The sequence below is a fragment of the Trichechus manatus genome, unplaced genomic scaffold (assembly GCF_000243295.1).
Source record: "Trichechus manatus latirostris isolate Lorelei unplaced genomic scaffold, TriManLat1.0 scaffold00002, whole genome shotgun sequence".
Taxonomy (NCBI): domain Eukaryota; kingdom Metazoa; phylum Chordata; class Mammalia; order Sirenia; family Trichechidae; genus Trichechus; species Trichechus manatus.
The window spans coordinates 35,381,690-35,401,619 of NW_004443938.1; positions in this window are offsets into that span (position 1 = coordinate 35,381,690).

A 19,930-nucleotide genomic window follows, 5' to 3' on the forward strand; every position below is an offset into this window, starting at 1 on the left:
CATGAACTACCAGAATAACAAACAAATCTGTCTTGTAAGAAGTACAGCCAGAATGTTCCTTAGAAGCCAGGATGGTGAGACTTCGTCTCACATACTTTAGACATGTTATCAGGAAGGACCAGTTCCTGGAGAAGGACATCATGCTTGGTAAACTAGAGCTTCAGCAAAAAGGAGGAAGACCCTCAATGAGATGGATTGACATGGTGGCTTCAACAATGGGCTCAAGAATAGCAACATTGTGAGGATGGTGCACGACAGGGCAGTGTTTTGTTCTGTTGTTCACAGGGTTGCTATGAGTTGGAACCGACTCAACAGCACCTATCAACAGCAACAACATATGACTAAGCAATATATATTCAGTTTGCTTGCTTTTTAACTTAAAAAAGAGAATCATACTATATATAAAATTCTGACGCTTGCTTTATTCTCTTGACATTTTATTTCTAAGATTCATCCACATTGTTGGGTATAGCTATAGTTCTTTCATTTTGAATGCTGTATAATATTCCATTTTATGAATATACTTTATTTCTTTACTACTGATGGACATTTGGATTGTGTTCAATTTTTTGACATTATGAGGTGTGCTTCTATGGACATTCTGATATGTATCTCCATGTGAATGTGGACAAGAGCTTCTCCTGGGTGTTTACCTAGGAATGAAATTCCTAGATTGTGTATGAAAATTTTTAACTTTTTAAGTTAATGCTAAAGTGTTCTACAAAGTTGTTGTACCAATTTACACCCTCATTAGCAACACATACTAAATCCATATCCTCTTCAAAACTTGGTATTGTCAGTGTTCTTAAGTTTTGCCAATTAAGTAGGTGTAAGATTATATCTCAGTAGTCCTGATTTGCACTTCCTTGATTACAAACGAATTTGAGTAGTGCTTCGTATGTTTATGGGTTATTCATGTCTTCTGTCCTGTGAAAGGAAAATTTATTTTTTTGCCCATTTTTTGATTAAGTTGTTTGTCTATTTTCTTATTGATTTGTAGGCATTCTTTATATATTCTGAATACTAATCTTTATATAGATACATGTGTATATCTTTTGCTAATTTATGGTTTGTTTTTTACATTCTTAATGTATATTTTAAGGAACAGAACCTCTTAAACGTAATGAGGTCAGACATACTAATCTTTTCACTTAGGATAGCATTTTTAGTCTTGTTTAAGAAATGCTGTGCTATCCTCAGGTCAGAAAATACTCACCTATATTTTCTTCTCAAAGATTTAAAGTTTCACTTTTGACATATATATCTTTACTCTATCTAGAATTGGTTTTGTGTGTAGTGTGAGCTAGGACCCCAACTTCATTTTTCTGCATAATTATAACCAGTTTTCCAACCCCATTTATTAAAGAGTCTTTCCTTTCCCTATTGATCTGCTGTCGTCTCCATCATATAATAAATTTCCATGTATGCATGGGTCATATAAAGCAATACTCAACCTCACTGATGATCAAAAAATACAAATCAGGACTATTGAGATACCATTTTATACCCATTTAATTGGCCTCTCTGTTCTGTTACACTGAAGATTTTTCTGTCCCTGTACCAATACAAAACTGTATTATTGACTATTTGATGGTCAAGATTGCGTATTGATTCGGCTGGGCCATGATTCTCAGTGTTTATATGTGATCACCCTCATGATGGGATCTGCTAGGAGTAGCCAATCAGTTGAAAGGGAGTTTCCTTGGACTCGTGGCCTGCATCTGAGTATAAGTGGACTTTCTAGCTTTTGCCCTCTCTGGATCCTGCAACTGCCTCCTGTTCATCTGATCTTCTGTTCTTGGGACTTGAGCTAGCAGTTTACCGGCCGATCTTGGGATTCGTTGATCTTCACAGCCTGTGAGCAAGAGCCCTGCTCTCTGACCTGCTGTTCTTGCGTTTGCCAGCCCCTGTGGCTATGTGAATCAGAAGAAGCCTCTCTCCTGATCCACAGACTTGGAACATTCCAGCCTCTATGATTGTATGAGCTGTTTCCTTGATATAAATCACTCTCTCTATATATACACTTTACTGGTTTTGCTTCTCTAGAGAACCCAGCCTAAGACAACTATAAATTGCTTTTCTAGGATAATCCAGCTCAGATATGGTGTATTATCTTTTTATATATGATTAGATTTGGTTTTCTAATACTTCATTTCGTATTTGTATACCATGTTGATGGCTGAATTGGGCCTATAATTTTTTTTTCTTGTTCTATTCTTGTGTAATTTTGGTAGTAAGGTCATCCTGACTTCATAGAATGAGCTGTGGTGTGTTGTCACTTTCTCTATGAATTGTAGAGCTAATATAAGTGATAAGTTTAAAAATTTTTTTTAAAGATTACAAAAGTAGTATACAAAAGTTTTAGCAAAAATTGCAAAAATATAAAAAATTATAAAGAAAAAAATAATTTATAATACTACCTTCAGAAAGAACAACTGTTAAATATATTTTGGTATATTTCCTTCCAGTACTTTTTGTCAGTTTCTGTAGAATATGTCCAACTCATTTTTTATCTGTGTATCTACACACACACACACACACGCACACACACAGAATTATGATCATAGCAGCATATACTATTTTACCTACTTTTTTCACTACTTCATTAGCATCTCCCTATGCCATCAAATATTCTTTGAAAGCAGGATTAGCAGTAGCTGTGTATTAAACTGATTATTGAAATGAATCCATAGTAAACTTCTTTTGTGTCCCAAATCAAAGTTTTTGTTTAAGGCAAACAGATAATTCTTGAAAAGGCAGTACAAAAGTATATGAATTCATAGTATCTATTCCTGTTAAACTTCAGGCATCTGTCACCTTCATTCTCAGCTCCATCCTGGTCCTGACCCAGGTGGCCTGACCAAGCCTGGAAGTGCATCAGGAGACCCAACCCAATCCATAGATGCAATCTTGAATTTGCGTTCAAGCTAACACCATTGTGCTTGGGGTGGGCTCCAACATCTTCGAGCCCACACAGCCTCATTCTTTCTCTTCTCTGTACTAAACTTTCTCAGTCCATGTCACTGGATCACTTGTCCTGACTAACCCTGTAATTCCCCATAAAGGCCTAGAGCCAGGTCATGAACTGCATTCAGCTTTTCTGAGGCCTTTACAATATGCTTTCCTCTTGCCAGATATTTATTCAATTAGTTGGTTAAGTCAATAAAAATATATTGATTGCCTACTCTGTACCAGGCTGCTATGTGAGGAATGCTACTGCCTGTACTTTGATCTGCTGCTGAGATAACATTCCAGAACAGGTAGACCCCAGTCACAACCCAGCCAAGTGCCTTATTCTGAAAATCACCAATACCTGGGGAGTCCTGCTGTGTAAGTTCCCTTGTCCTTCCCCAGATGGGACCCCCTGGATATTGATACCATATCTAGTTTACTATGTCCCTTTGGACAATATACTTGAAAATCTGGTCACCCATCTTGGGAACCAGCTCCAGAGCCAGATTAGTCACCACATCAGTTCCGGCTTCCTCTCTCATCCTCATCCCCTTCTTGTCAATATCCTAGCAGATTTTCATATATGCCTTCTTGGCTTCTGATATTTACAACATTCATAGCTTACAAAATATTTTTATATGTATTTTCCCACTCTGGTTTTGAATCTTAAAATAACTCTGTGAGGTAAAACCCCAAAACAAACCTATTGCAGTCAGTCGATTCCAACTCATAACGACCCTAAAAGAGTAGAACTGCCCCATAAGGTTTCCAAGGCTGTAAATCTTTACTGAAGCAGACTGCCACATCATTCTCCTCTGGAATGACTGGTGGGTTGGAACAGCCAATCTTTTGGTTAGCAGTCAAGTGCTTAACCACCGCGCCATCAGGGCTCCTTTCGGTGAGGTAGGAGGGCAGAATTTTAAAATTTCTGTTTCACTGAAGAGCAAACTGGCTTTAAGAGGTGAAATGACTTATTCAGATTTACATAGTTAATAAATGGCAGCTTCAGGACTTGCACCTAGACAATTTGTTTCTTATTTCACTGTTCTTTCCAGTTGATGAGGATCAGGGGGCAATTAATCTCCACTTTGAATGTACCTTACAATTCATCTGAGGAGGCAGCCAATTTTCCAGTGAAGGATTAATGTGTTAGTCCTCCCAGGACAACAATTTGATCCCAAATAATTACTCAAAAGGTATAAATCTCAGATACGGTACAGTTGTTATTAGGTGCGGTCCCATCAATTCTGACTTACAGCTACTCGATGGACAACAGAATGAAACACTGTCCAGTCCTATGCCATCCTCACAATTGTTGTTATGCTTGAGCATAACAGTCCCCATGTCAATCCATCTTGTTGAGGGTCTTTCTCTTTTCCCCTGACCCTCTACCTTACCAAGCACAATGTCCTTCTTCAGGGACTGGACCCTCCTGATAACATGTCCAAAGTATGTGTCATGGTTTGAATTGTGTCCCCCAAAAAATGTGTGTATCAATTTGGCTGGGCCATGATTCCTGATATTGTGTGATTTTCCTATATGTTGTAAATCCTGCCTCTATGATGTTAATGAGGGAGGATGGGTGGCAGTTGTGTTAGTAAGGCAGGACTGGATCTACAAGACTGGATTGTGTCCTGAGGCAATCTCTTGAGATATAAAGGAGAGATGTGAGCAGTAAGACAGAAGGGACCTCATACCATTAAGAAAGCAGTGCCGGGAGCAGAGCACGTCCTTTGGACCGGGGTCCCTGCGTTGAGAAGCTCCTAATCTGTGGGAACACTGATGAGAAAGCCCAGAGAGAGAAAGCCTTCCCTTGGAGCTGACACCTTTAATTTGGACTTTTGGCCTACTTCGATTATGAGGAAATAAACTTCTCTTCATTGAAACCGTCCACTTGTGGTATTTCTGTTCTAGCAGCACTAGATAACTAAGACAGTATGTGAGATGAAGTCTCACCACCCTTGCTTCTAAGGAGCATTCTGGCTGTACTTCTTCCAACACAGATTTGTTTGTTCTTCTGCCAGTCCATAGTATATTCGATATTCTTCATCAACACAATAATTCAAAGATGTCAATTCTTCTTTGGTCTTCCATATTCATTGTTCAACTTTTGCATGCATATGAGGCAATCGAAAACACCATGGCTTGGGTCAGGCACACCTTAGTCCTCAAAATGACGTCTTTGCTTTTTAACATTTTAAGGAGGTCTTTTGCAGCAGACATGCCCAATGCAATATGTTGTTTGATTTCTTGACTGCTGCTTCCATGGGCATTGACTGTGGATCCAAGTAAAATGAAATCTTTGACAACTTCAATCTTTTCTCCATTTATCATGATGTTGCTTATTGGTCCAGTTGGAAGATTTTTGTTTTCTTTACGTTGAGGTGTAATTCACACTAAAGGCTCTAGTCTTTGATCTTCATCACTAAGTGCTGCAAGTCCTCTTTGTTTTCAGCAAGCAAGGTTGTGTCATCTGTATATTGCAGGTTGTTGATGAGTCTTCCTCTAATCCTGATGCCAAGTTCTTCTTCATATAGTCTAGTTTCTCGGATTATTTGCTCAGCACATAAATTGAGTAAGTATGGTGAAAGGATACAACCCTGACCCACACCTTTCCTGATTTAAAACCATGCAGTATCCTCTTGTTCTGTTCCAATGACTGCCTCTTGTTTATGTACAGGTTCCACATGAGCACAATTAAGTGTTCTGGAATTCCCATTCTTTGCAATGTTATCCATAATTTGTTATGGTCCACACAGTCCAATACCTTTGCATAGTCAATAAAACACAGGTAAACATCTTTCTGGTATTCTCTGCTTTCAGCCAGGATCCATCTGACATCAGCAATGATATCCCTCATTCCACGTCCTCTTCTGAATCTGGCTTAAACTTCTGGCACTTAGTTCCCTGTCAATGTACTGCTGCAACAGCTCTTGAATCATCTTCAGCAAACTTTTACTTGTGTGTGATATTAATGACATTGTTCAATAATTTCTGCATTCTGTTGGATCACCTTTCTTCGTAATGGGCACAAATATGGATCTCTTCCAGTCGATTGGCCAGGAAGCTGACTTGCAAATTTCTTGACATAGATGACTGAGCACCTCCAGTGCTGCATCCGTTTGTTGGAACATCTCAGTTGGTCTTCCAGCAATTCCTGGAGACTTGTTTTTCCCAATGCCTTCAGTGCAGCTTGGACTTCTTCCTTCAGTACCGTCGGTTCTTGATCATATGTTATCTCCTGAAATGATTGAATGTGGATGAATTCTTTTTGGTACAGTGACTCTGTGTTTTCTTTCCATCTTCTTTTGATGCTTTCTGCATCACTCAATATTGCAACTCAAGGTTTGAATTTTTCTTCAGTTCTTTCAGCTTGAGAAATGCTGAGTATGTTCTTCTCTTTCAGTTTTCTAACTCCGGGTCTTTGAACATCTCATTATAATACTTTACTTTGTCTTCTCAAGCCACGCTTTGAAATCTTCTGTTCAGCTCTTTTACTTCATCATTTCTTCCATTCGCTTTAGCTACTGGATGTTCAAGAGCAAGTTCACTAACTGTACAGTTAGTAAGGTAAAAACGAGTGGATATGAAGAACCTTTGAGCAACACCCCTTACATTTCTGCTGGTCTCTTGTATATAGAGCCAACTCCCTTGTGAGAAACTGATTCTTAGCTAAGCACAGATCTATCTGGGGGAATGCTTTTTATAGCTTTTCTACAGTCTCAAGCTGACACGAGTCTTTTGAAGTAGAGAAGTTACTTCAGTATATACATAGTATATGGGCTGTGAGTGGAGCCCTGGTGGTGAAAGGGTTAAGCACTTGGCTAGTGACTGAAAGGTTGGCAGTTCGAACCCACTAGCAACTCCCAAGGAGAAGGAGATCTGCTTCTTTAAATATTACAGCCTTGGAAACCCTATGCGGCAGTTCTCCTCTGTTCTATAGTGTCACTATGGGCCAGAGTTGACTCTACAGCAATGGCTATATGGGCTGTGATCGTTGCTAACACCCTTGCAAGACCTTCTAAGTTCTCCCCTCTATGTACAGGCTGGATGCCTGGAAACTACATTTCCCAGGCTACCTTGCTAGCAGGGTTCTTGTTCATAATTCCCCTATGAGAGGAACTCATCAGAGATTTGAAAGGCAAAAGAGAAGAAACAATTATCCTCTGGCAGCAGCTATTGTTGTTGTTGTTAGATGCTGTTGAGTCAGTTCTGACTCATAGTGACCCTATGTACAACAGAATGAAACACTACCCAGTCCTGCACCATCCTCACAATCATTGTTATGCTCAAACCCATTGTTGCAGCCACTGTGTCAATCCATCTCAATGAGAGTCTTACTCTTTTTCGCTGACCCTCTACTCCACCAATCATGATGTCTTTCTCCAGGGACTGGTCCCTCCTGATAACATGTCCAAAGTATGTCCTTGCTTCTAAGGAGCATTCTGGCTGTACTTCTTCCAAGACAGATTTGTTCATTCTTCTGGTAGTCAATGGTATATTCAATATTCTTCACCAACACCATAATTTGAAGGCATTAGTTCTTCTTCAGTCTCCCTTATTCATTGTCCAGGTTTCACATGCATATGAGGTGATTGAAAACGTCATGGCTTGGGTCAGGCGCACCTTAGTCCTTAAAGCAGCAGCTGTAGGCAGCGGGTATAGGCAGAAAGAAAATGTAATTCCTGCATCTCAAACTGTTTGAAAGTCAACAGCAGTTTTTCCTAATCTTCTCTCCTCCGGAAACTCTAAAAGTTATGTTAGCATCACATTTCCTATATTAAAGTTCTTCTTGCTTAAAATACCTATAGTGTTTTTTTCCTGACCTATCTTTGAGTGATTACAGCACCTTCCCCATGGTGTTGTAATTTTAGTATTCACATTCACTTTTTCGGGATGAGAGCTTCTTCCTCTTTGTTGCCCCAATGTGTGCAACATAAAAGACACTCAATAATGTTAAAAGAGTACATAAAGATTAAATTTGGTGGGGATGAGGAGGGTGAGATATTTTGGAGCAAGCCAAGAAGCAGATATCTGGCATGAAGGAAGAAAAAAGGAAATCTTCCAAGTGTTACTCTTGACCCTATTCTTAATTCGTGTCTGTCAATTAGTTTGACTTAACCTTGAGAAATCCTATGCAAAATAAGCTTTTTTTACAGCAAAGTTAGACCTCTTAACAAATCACAAAACTATTTGTACATAATGCAAATTAGTATTGATATGCTTCATTAGGGTTCAATTCAATGGTGGCATGCCTTCTAATTGAGGTCCGTTAGCGGTATTCATCACAAGAAGAACTACATATACTTATTTCATTTTTCGGCCCACAGTTGTAGGCAGGAAAGGTTGACCCTAGGCAAAATATGAACTTCTGAGTTCATTTCCCCAGCTTCGTCTTTCTGAGCTCCTATTCTGTAGCTACTCTAAGGTGTACCTCTCTCTGGAGTAGTCAGAAAGGATCTTATGCTAGATTCCAGGCTTCATTAGACCATAAACTCTAAGAGAGTTGAGTACCTTTTGCTTTTATTTAATCCTATAATCCAAAAAATTAGCACCAAATCTAGCATATATTGGCCTTTAACAAGTATTTGTAGAATAAATAAAATAATAAACGACCTGATATGAGTCACTTACAAGGTCGGCTTAACCAGTAAGCAAGGCATGCATGGGCTTCCATTAATTTAAGCAAGGTACACACGGGTTTACTTGTGCTTACTTACTAATCTGTAGTGCACAATTTTACCTGTTTTTTACCACATCAAAGATGTGGTGAAATCCATGTGAAATTGTGCACTACAGATTAGTAAGTAAACACAAATAAGCCCATGCATAACTTGCTGTCATGGATTGAATTGTGTCTCCCAAAAATATATGTCAACTTGGTTAGACCATAATTCCAAGTATTGTGTTGTTGTCCTCCATTTTGTGACTTTCCTACATGTTATAAATCATTGTCTTTGCCTGTGGTTAAAGAGGATTAAGGTGGGATGTAACATCCTTGCTCAGGTCACATCCCTGATCCAATGTAACGGGAGTTTCCCTGGGCTGTAGCCTGCATCATCTTTTATCTTACAAGAGATTAAAGGAAAGGGAAACAAGCAGAGAGTTGGGGACCTCATACCACCAAGAAAGCAGTGTCAGGAGCAGAGCGCGTCCTTTGGACCTGGCATTCCTATGCAGAGAAGCTCCTAGTCCAGAGGAAGACTGATGACAAGGACCTTCCTCCAGAGGCGACAGAGAGAGAAAGCCTTCCCCTGGTGTTGATGTCCTGAATTTGGACTTCTAGCCTACTAAGCTGTGAGAAAATAAATTTCTCTTTGTTGAAGCTATCCACTTGTGGTATTTCTATTATAGCAGCACTAGATGACTATGACGCTTGCTTTTTGGGTAGTCTGTCCCTGGTCACTTATATTGATTAATTGATTGGTTGACTACATTTGAGTGAAATTTAGTCAATTAATGACGTCGACCAGCAATTTCCATTTCTAAACTTTTTATCTTTTACAATGAAGTGTTCATTTCTTCAGTAGAAATTTAAACACACAGATTTGGGAATGAGGTAGTAGACTCCAGTGGCTTGTTCCAAACCAGAGCTTTCTTACAGCTATGAACTCAGCTAATAAGAACTCCAGTGTACAAGTGTATGTATAAATGGCAAAAGTCAGAAGGCACCATCAGTCTTTGAATAGGAGCAGAATGAACAGCAGGCCTAAGAGGAAGGAGAGCTGGGATTTAGGCCCATGGGAACAACACATTATCTGTGAGATCTTGGGTGTTATGGATTGAACTGTGTTCCCCCAAAAGACATGTTGAACGCTTAACCCTTAGTACTTGTGAATGTGACCTTGTTTGAAATAGGATCTTTGAAGATATCAGTTGAGTTAACATGAGGTCATACTGAAATAGTGTGGGTCCTAATCCAATATGAGTGATGTCCTTATAAAAGATGAGAAGAGACACAGAAAGACAGACAGAGGAAAGATAGACATGTGAAAATGCATCTACAAGCCAAGGAATTCCTGGGATGCCAGAAGCTGGGAGAGAGAAGAAAAGATCTTCCCCTGTATTTCAGAGAGAATATGGCCCGGTCAACATGTTGATTTGGAATCCTAGCCTCCAGAACTGTAAGACATTAAATTTCTGTTCTTATAAGCCACCCAGTTTAAGCATTTTGTTGCAACAGTCCTAGGAAACTAATACGCCAGGATTTTTTTTTTTTTTTTCCCTTCTCTGAACGTCAAGTTTTTTTGTGTAAAATGGGGACATTGAACTGGTTGATTCTTTCAATTTTTAAATTCTATAAATCTAGGATTCCACTTCAGGAGCACTTAGAACACATTTGAGAAATTACTTGAAATCATGCTAGAATCCTCATAAGTCAAATTCTGACATCCAATCAGATTTAGGTCCTTTGGGGTGTTTTGTAGAGGAGATGAGAAGGGATAGATCTCTTTTCCCTCTTAAGCTGACCCTACTTCTCAGAAAGAGGCTTGTCCAACTGCTGGGGGCACAGTAGCCTCTGTTCCCTTATCATTAGCTTTTTCAGATCCAGGAGCCCGTTCTATCATGTATAACCTCTCACCAGGCCTATTGGACCAGTCTCCTCCCTCCTGCCCATGTCTTTCCTAATTAAGCATAATTTAGTCAATGATGCATCCAATATTCGTTAAACATCTACTGTGGGAGATACCAAGATGCACTACTCAGATCTCCCTCCCAGGAAGGACTTGCTGCCCAGCTGCACGAGTGCAGGAGACAGCCTCCACCCGTCTTCTCCTTCAGGGTTCATCTTAGCTTTCGGGACAAATTCACCTGAGGATATGCCTTCCTGGGGCAGCCTACATCTGGCAGCCAAATGAGGCAGGGTTGAAAGGTCCATCTATTTCAGCCCAAAGTTGGACCAAGCTCCTTGCTGCATTTGGCCAAGGCTTTGTTGGATCTGCATTACAGTTTAACTTTTCCCGCTGTCCAATCCTGCTGCCTGTGCCTTCCTTTCACAGGTGTGATCCACAATAAACATTTGCCACCCCATGCTTGTCTCAGTCTCTGCTTACAGAATAACTAATCTGTCATAGTTGGTACCAAAAGTAGCGCTGTCCAAGAATGCACGTGATAAGATAGGGTTGGGACCTGAAACACTCACTGCTCAGTAGGCAATGAGGACACTATCACTGGTGGTGGGTGAAGCACAGACAGCCCCTGGTACAAGCTGGCAGTTCTAGTCTTAAATCTTTCACTAGTGGTGAATTGGGAGGGTGAAATGGTTGAAGGGAATGTGCTAGCAGGTGAAATGTATGACTGATGGAAGAAATAGTTGCTATAATTGCTATAATGGCAAGAGGATCGCATGGCTATTGCTAAATGCCATTGAAGAGCAGAAAGATAATCAACAGCTGAGGGTGAGTCACAGGCTGTTGAAGGCCAATATGAAAGTGAGAGGGCCTCTTTGGTTGTAGATAAAGAAACAGGGCAGGAAAAAAAAAACCAAAAACAAACAAAAAAACAAACCATGTACAAGCCTAGGACCTAATAGTCTTACGGCTGAATTTCAAAGACAGTTAAATGTCTAACTAAGGTGTTATGAATTGAATTGTGTTCTCCCCACCACCGCACACCTCAAATATGTATTGAAATCCTGGCCATAGGCTGTTATGATTTAATCATGCAATTAAGTCATTTGGCCTTCAGTAGAGCTCATCATCTTCCGTAATGTAATGCAATGCAGTGTAATCATCTTCCATAATGCAATCTAAGACAGACTAGAAAGAAAGGCCTAGCCATCTACTTCCAAAAATTAGCCAGTGAAAATCTTATTGATCTCAACAGAGTATTGTCTGATATAATGCTGGGAAATGAGTCCAAACATACCAACAACTGTGAAGATGGTGGCACAGGACTGGGCAACGTTTTGTTGTTTTATACATAAGGTTGCCATGAGTCTGAGCCAACTTGGTGGCAACTAATGACAACAGCATATTATTATTATAATTACATCTGTTAGCAAATTTTCTGATAATCAGGTCTGATCTTCTACATATTTTTGGATTGGTAGAGACATTAGTGTACTTACTCAGATATGGAGCACCAAGGTTTCCTTTCCTTAAAAATACAAAATCCTACACGTGAAAGAAAGCAAGCATGACGTCAGCCTAAGTAATACGTTTCTGAACTCTGTGGTTAGATGACTGTGGTACATTTTCCACAGATCCACAAACTACTGCCTCTAACAGCCATGTGCAGCTTGTGCTGGCCAATGGGGCAGCCAGAAACTTCTGTGTCAACAATTTCCTTTCCACTCTTTGAAACAACTCCTACTTGTATTCTTTTTCACTGTGAAAAAGACAGCTCCCTTATAACATCTCTTTACTAAATACACTTTTTTTCTTTTTTACCAGTAGTCATTTTGCATGTTTTACCTTTCAGTCTCTTTATGGGTATTGGAAAACTGGGGGTTTCTGATTCAGATAAAAAATATCAGTTGCCTGTTTTGAAAATAGTCTTCATTTTGAATGTGGTGTTTTAAATAAATGCAACTTCAGAAATGTCAGAAAACAAATAATACTTTGAAAACTGAGGAACAGGTGGCTAGTAAAGTGACAATTGTTTTAACTTTAAAGTGCCTACAAAACCAATGAAGGCTTTAAATTCCCAAGAAGGGATAAAACAACCACTGGGCTTCGATCTAGTCATTTCAAGTTAAAGTTTTCTAATGATGATCATGAAAATCATTAAGCCAGCTACTTCTATTTTCTGACTCATTAGTCTACTGGAAAATCTAACTCTGAAGCTGGATCACAGAGAAGTATTATATATTTGTGAGACTAGGTCAACATTCAACCAACATATTTACTGATTTCATCTTCATTAAACTGTTGTTGAGGAGGCTGGTGGCACAGTGGTTAAGCACTAGGCTACTAACCAAAAGGTTGGTGGTTCAAACCCACCAGTGAACCCACCAGCTGCTCCACGGGAGAAAGTTGTAGCAGTCTGCTTCCGTAAAGATTACAGCCTTGGAAATCCTACAGGGGCAGTTTTACTCTCTCCTATAGGGTCGCTATGAGTTGGAATTGACTCGATGGCAATGGGTTTGGGTTTGGTTTAAACTGTTGGTGAGAGGGGTGTGGAACATTCTGGATCTGGAGGATTTCAGGAGCAAGGGCTGAAACCCTGAGCAGAATTTCACTGGATTATAGAACTGGAAGATGTTACAATACTCAGATGCTCAGATGAGTACTATTTTAAAGGCAATGAGGGGGAGGGGACTGCAAGAGAGGTTTATTTTCCTCCTTGCCTTAGCTAGTCATTTCAGGACTCCAAGTTCCTTAAGATTAGGAAATCTAAGCTTGTGTTTGTAGTGAGTACTTCCTCATGCTGTAAATAATGTCTCCTCTTGCTTTGATTTTTGTGTGGATCAACGGTAGCTGGATGTCACTCTTAATATAATAAAGTACATGTAGTCCCCAACTTATAATGTGGATCTATTTTAAAGAGTCTGTTGTAAATCAGTTCTGATGTAAGTCGAATACAGCCTGATTCTGTCTTTAAATGCTTTGAAACCAGGCATGGACTCCGCCTCTTTGTGAATATAGGTCTGTTCTGGTATCCTTTTCTGAAACAAGCCTGTTTGTCCACATTGAATACTTCATTAGTAATATGTACTACATACAATGTTGCAGCACATAATTTGCTGATGTTAAAAAAACCAAAAAACGGATGATTGTAAGTGCAGTTCGTCGTAACTTGGATACGTGGTAAGTTGGAGACTAATTGTACGATAATAATATTTGAAAATGTCCAAGTCAAGTCTCATTCTAAGGACTTCCCAATTATTAACTTCTAACTCAGGATTTTTAGGCAGTAACTGGAGGTGGTCCACATATCCCCACCAGTTGCTGTCGAGTTGATTCTTACACATGGTGACCCCATGTGTTTCAGAGTAGAACTTTGCTCCTGATTTTTTGGAAGTTGACTACCAGGTGGGATGGTTAAGTTTGTGTGTCAACTTGGCTGGGCCATGATTCTCAGTGCTTTGGCAGTCATATGATGTTGTGATCACCTCCATGATGGGGTATGCTGTGAGTAGCCAATCATTTGAAAGGCAGTTTCCTGGTGTGTGGCTGGCCTGCATCAAATATAAGCGGACATTCTGGCAAGGCTCATGGCCTTTTTGCTCACTCTGGATCCTGCAGCTGGCTCCTATTCATCTGACTTCTGGTTCTTGGGACTTGAGTTGGCAGCTTACCTGCGGTCTTGCCTGCTGATCTTGGGATTCGTTGATCTTTGCAACCTGTGAGCAAAAGCTTAGATCTCTGACCTGCCAACCCTGGTTTTGCCAGCCCCTGCGGCTACGTGAATCAGGAGAAGCCTCTATACTGACCCACAGATTTGGGACTTTCCAGCCTCTACAACCCTGTGAGCAATTTCCTTGATATAAATCTCTCTCTCTCTATATATATACATATATATTTCTTTGCTTTACTGGTTTTCCTTCTCTAGAGAACCCAGCCTAAGACACCAGGCCTTTCTTTCAAGGCACCTCTGGGTGGATTTGAGCCACCAACGTTTCAATTAGTAGCCCAGTGCTTAACTGTTTGTGCCAGATAGTAACTTGGAAATACGATGTTCCTCTAAGAGTTAAAAAATAAACCAGCTCAGAAATGTACAAAGTCATCAGAGGAGAGCGACTGTGGCCTAATTGAAGGTGTTGACACACTTAGAGGAAAGTGGGCCAGTCAGGAGCTGAGGGCAGAGCTGCAAAGAACAAACAGAGTCACAAAGGCAGACACTGGCAGTGCCCTCCAAGCACTTGCAGGGGCAGTACCCTGAGGGACTCTCGCTGGGTAAGGAAAGAAGACAAGAAGACAGACATATCCCAATAAGCAGACGGCTGCATTGATCACACGTATTCTGTCACTACCTTCCCTTGATCCAATCTCAGGCTCACAGTCTCCTGATTACAAGGATTCCGTAGAGCATGCCTATGAGGAGGGGGTGCACCAAGCAGAGTGTGGAAGAGTGTGTACCTCTTTGGTAATTATTGACTCTCACATAAATGATCAATACAGTAGCATCTCTCCCATTTAGTTAATATGATTTTTTTAAATTGTACTTTAGATGAAGGTTTACAGAACAAACTAGCTTCCCATTAAAGTTAGTACATATATTGTTTTATGACATTGGTTAAAACTCCACAACACGTCAACACTCTCCCTTCTCGACCTCGGGTTCCCTATCACCAGCTTTCCTGTCCCCTCCTGCCTTCTAGTCCTCGCCCCTGGGATCATGTGCACCTTTAGTCTTGTTTTGTTTTATGGGGCTGTCTAATCTTTGGCTAAAGGGTGGAACCTCAGGAGTGACTTCATTACTGAGCTAAACGGGTGTCAGGGGTCATACTCTTGGGGTTTCTCCAGTCTCTATCAGGCCAGTTAGTTAATATGATTTTGCTTCTGGGAGGTGGAGATACTTTTATCCTAAGCTGGATTCACCATGGTAATAAATGTCACCTGGGGAGGTTGGGGTGCGGGTGCAAATGACAAGGTGATGACAAGCTGGTCTTCCCAGGGCACCTGCCTTTTTCAAAGGTCACAGGTGTGCACTGTAATTGTCTTCCCTTTCCCTTAATTGCCTCTGTGAAAATAGCACTTGTATGCCTAGCAACTAAAACCAAACCCACTGCCATCAAGCCGACTCTGACTCATAGCAACCCTGTAGGGTTTCCAAGGCTGTAAATCTCTACGGAAGCAGACTGCCACATCTTTCTCCTGCAGAGCAGCTGGTGGTTTAAAACTGCTGAACTTTCAGTTAGCAGTCAATTGCTTTAAGCACTGCGCCACCAGGGCTCCTTCTTATGCCTCCCAGTGATTCCAAACCCTGGCTGCATATTAGATTCACCTGAGCTTAAAAAAAATCCAATACAGTAATATCTGTATAAAATTCAGGGACACTGATTGTTCAGTGGTAGAATTCTCTTCCTCCATGGGGAACCTGGGTTTGATTCCCGGTCAGTGTACCTCATGCACAGCCACAACCCATATGTCTGTGGAGACTTGTGTATTGCTAGATTGCTAAGCAGGATTCAGTGAAGCTTCCAGACTAAGACAGACTAGGAAGAAAGGCTTGGTGATTTATTTGCAAAGATCAGCCAGTGAAAACACCATCGATCACGGTGATTTGGCCTGCAACCAATAATGAGGATGGCGCAGGACTGGGCAGCATTTTGTTCTGCTGTGTAAGGTGTCGCCATGAGTTAGGGACCTACTAAATGGCAACTTACAGCATATAACCTACAAAGAAATAAACATACATATAATGAGAATACATGCGCAAAAAATTCTTACTTAGAGAGGTTCACAGTCAAAATGCATAGAGACCATTGTTTAGAGAAGCTCTTCTCAATCAGGAAAGGAAGGGCTTGGTGCAGGCAAATCTGCCCAGGCCCCTGCCCTGACAATGTGCACTGAATCCCTGGCCTGAGGCGGGGCACGGACACAGGTGTTTTCAAAACATTCTGCAGGTGTATCTGATGTGATGGTGGGAACCCTTGCTTAAGAATCCCTGTTCTAGAGCAGAAGTTCTCAAAGTGTCAGTAGAGACTCATGCAGCTCCCTAAGACACCTTCAAGGGCTCCTTGAGATAAAAAATATTTTTGCAACAATACTAAAGGTGTTATGTGCCTTTTTCACTCTCAGTCTCTCACGAGTGTAGGGTGGAGTTTTCCAGAGGCTCTGTGACATGTCCTGATGTTATCATTCTGGTAGCTAACGGAATGTTTGCTTGTATTTTCTGTGCTTTAAAAATTTCTCAGTTTTAATTTCTAGAATTTCATTTTACTTGGATCGACAATCAATGCCCATGGAAGCAGCAGCCAAGAAATCAAACCACACACTGCATTGGGCAAATTTGCTGCAGAAGACCTCTTTAAAGTGTTCAAAGTAATGATGTCACTTTGAGGACTAAGGTGCGCCTCCCACAAGCGATGGTGTTTTCAATCGCCTCATATGCATGCAAAAGTAGAACAATGAATAAGGAAGACCAAAGAAGAATTGATGCCTTTGAATTATGGTGTTGGCAAAGAACATTGAATATACCACGGACTGCCAGAAGAGCAAACAAATCTGTCTTGGACTTTGCATACTTTGGACATGTTATCAGGTGGGACCAACACCTGGAGAAGGACATAATACTTAGTAAAGAATAGGGTCAGTGAAAAAAAGGAAGACTCTCAACAGGATGGATGGACACAGTGGCTGCAATAATGGGCTCAAGTATAAAAATGATTGTGAGGATGGTGCAGGACTGGGCAGTGTTTTGTTTTGTTGTACGTAGGGTCGCCATTAGTCAGAAGTGACTTGATGGCACCTAATAATAACAACAACAAATAATTCAATCCATAACAATGCCCTTTGGAAAAATGAATGTACACACCCTAACATGAGATTGTGGGTATACCTGTGAGATCCTTCCATGATTCCAAATTTGCTCCCTTGCTCGTTTCCAAACCTACTCTATTTCCCCATCTATGTGCCATTATTCTGAGTGAGAGATAATTTGCTCTTTACATCACCTCCTATTTTAGAAATCTTGATGACTTATAGTCAAATGCTCATGCTCATTATACTGATTGAAGAATTGAATTTTTCCGTGCTGGGTGAGAAATGGGAGGAAGAATGGAGAAAAAGGGAGGAGGCCAATTTGGAGATTTTGTGATTCCCCTTGGCAAGCATTCACATGGCTCTGGCAGGATGGGATGTAATAGGATGCACACAGCACCTCCTGTGTATGATTCTCACCTAAACAAATTGAACCAGGATCTTGTAAGAAATTCACAAGAACAAGGTAAATGACACCACAAGGAAGCAATTAGCCAAATCTAGAATTTGGGATCTTCTACAAACAGAATGACTCAATTGCTCTAACAAATCAATAGCATAAAAAATTAAATTATTCTCTAACAGTCCCTTGTTAGAGAATAAAAGAGCCTTAAGAAACTTTAATAATCAAAAACACTAGGGGACCTTGTCTGGATAATGGACAATCTGTGAAATTAGAATACGTACTGAGGATTGCATGATACTAAAGAGTTAAATTATTTAGCTAGCTGCAATAATGGTGCTTATGCAAAAAGAAAACGTTCTTATCAATTAAATATGCATAGGAAAGTGCTTGTGGGCGTGAGGACACAGTATCTGAGATTTGCTTTAAAATATTCCAGCAAACTTTTTCTCTCAAATACCTGGCTCTGTGAGCCATCTTTGCTTCTTCCTGAAAGGCTGTGAAACTCTGCTTGACTGTGAAACTGCTTCCTTGCCTGTGCCTCCACGCTGGTGGGACCCCTGGGTCTTTTTTGTTTGTTTCTTTGTTTGCTCTGATTTGTTCTGTTTTGATTTGTTTGTTTGTTTTCTTTTCCTTTTTTAAGTTTGGGAGCCCCTTCTAGTTGGGCAGTATGACGTGACTTGGAAGTTACTCCCTTACTCTTTGCAGACACACAGGGACATCCCAGGGGGCATTTCTTTCTTCTTCTTCTTCTTCTTTTTTTTTTTTTTTGTGTGTGTTTCTTTGTTTTGTTTTCTTCTCTCTCTTATTCCATTTTTGTCTTTCTTCATTTCCAGTTTCTTGATTTATTCATTTTTTTAACCCTTTTTCTTTTCTTTTTTTTCATTTTTTCCCTCATTTCTCAGTCTCTCATCTCTCCACTCCAATAGCAAGCTCTGTTAGCACTCTTTTTTGTTTGTGTGTATGTTTTTGGTTCCTGTTCCTCTCTCCTCTCTCTCATCTTTCCCATACCCATCTTAGCTCCACACATCACAATCTACCCCCTCTTTTTTGTCTACCTGCACCATACACTGAACATCACACTCCCAAGCAGCATAGACATGGCCTACTGGAACCTGCCCTGCACTGATTCCCCGTCCACAGTGTCAGCCCTGGTACGTGCCACAAACAACCCATCCCAGCAACTCCCCTTCAGCTGGACCTGCCCTGCTGTACCATACCTGAGTGACTAACCCTGCCCATTGGAGAAGGAGGTGAAAATTATCAAGCCCACAGATGAGCAAACAACAAAGAACACACAGTCTGCTTGCTCAGACATAACCAAATAAAACAAAAAAGCAGGATGAAACAAACAAATCTACAATCAGTAAATGAGGAAAATAACCACTGAATGCCCCAAAGGCAGCAGACAATATCAAAACATTTACAAAAACATGACAGGCTGGTTCCAATAGGCATCCAAAATAAAACACCAGATGATCTTCCAGTAGAAGAACAGCACTAAACCTAACTGATGGGGAATTCAAATCTCTAATATTCAGAATTATCCAAGAGTTTAAGCAAAAAGCAGACAAAAATGAGGAAAAAATAGACAAATTCATGGAAAAGGCAGACAAATTCATGGAAAATACAGACCAAAAAATGTAAGAATTTGAGAAAATAATACAGGAACAAAATGCTAAAATAAATCCACAACTAAAAATCATACAAAAGCAACAATTAGAAATCCAAAAGATAAACAACTAGAGTTCAGAAACGGATAGATAGTGTCATAGAAGGGCTGAGGAGCAGGTTTGAAATGATAGAAGATAGGATCAGCAAAATTGAAGACAAACACTTGGCTACAACTCTGTTTGAGGAAAAATCAGAAAAAAGAATGAAGAAAAATGAAGAAACCCTGAGAATTATGTGGGATACAATCAAAAGCAAAAACCTGTGAGTGATCGGAGTTCCAGAACAGGGGGAGAAAACAGAAAACACAGAGAGGATCGTGAAGAATTGCTGACAGAAAACTTCCCCAACATCATGAAAGATGAAAAGCTGACCATCCAAGAAGATCAATGAACCCCATATAGGATAGACCCCAAAAGAAAATCACCAAGGCATATCATAGTCACACTTGCTAAAACCAAAGACAAACAAAGAATCCTAAGAGCAGCTTGAGAAAAACAAAAAGTCACATACAGAGGAGAAACAATAAGACTAA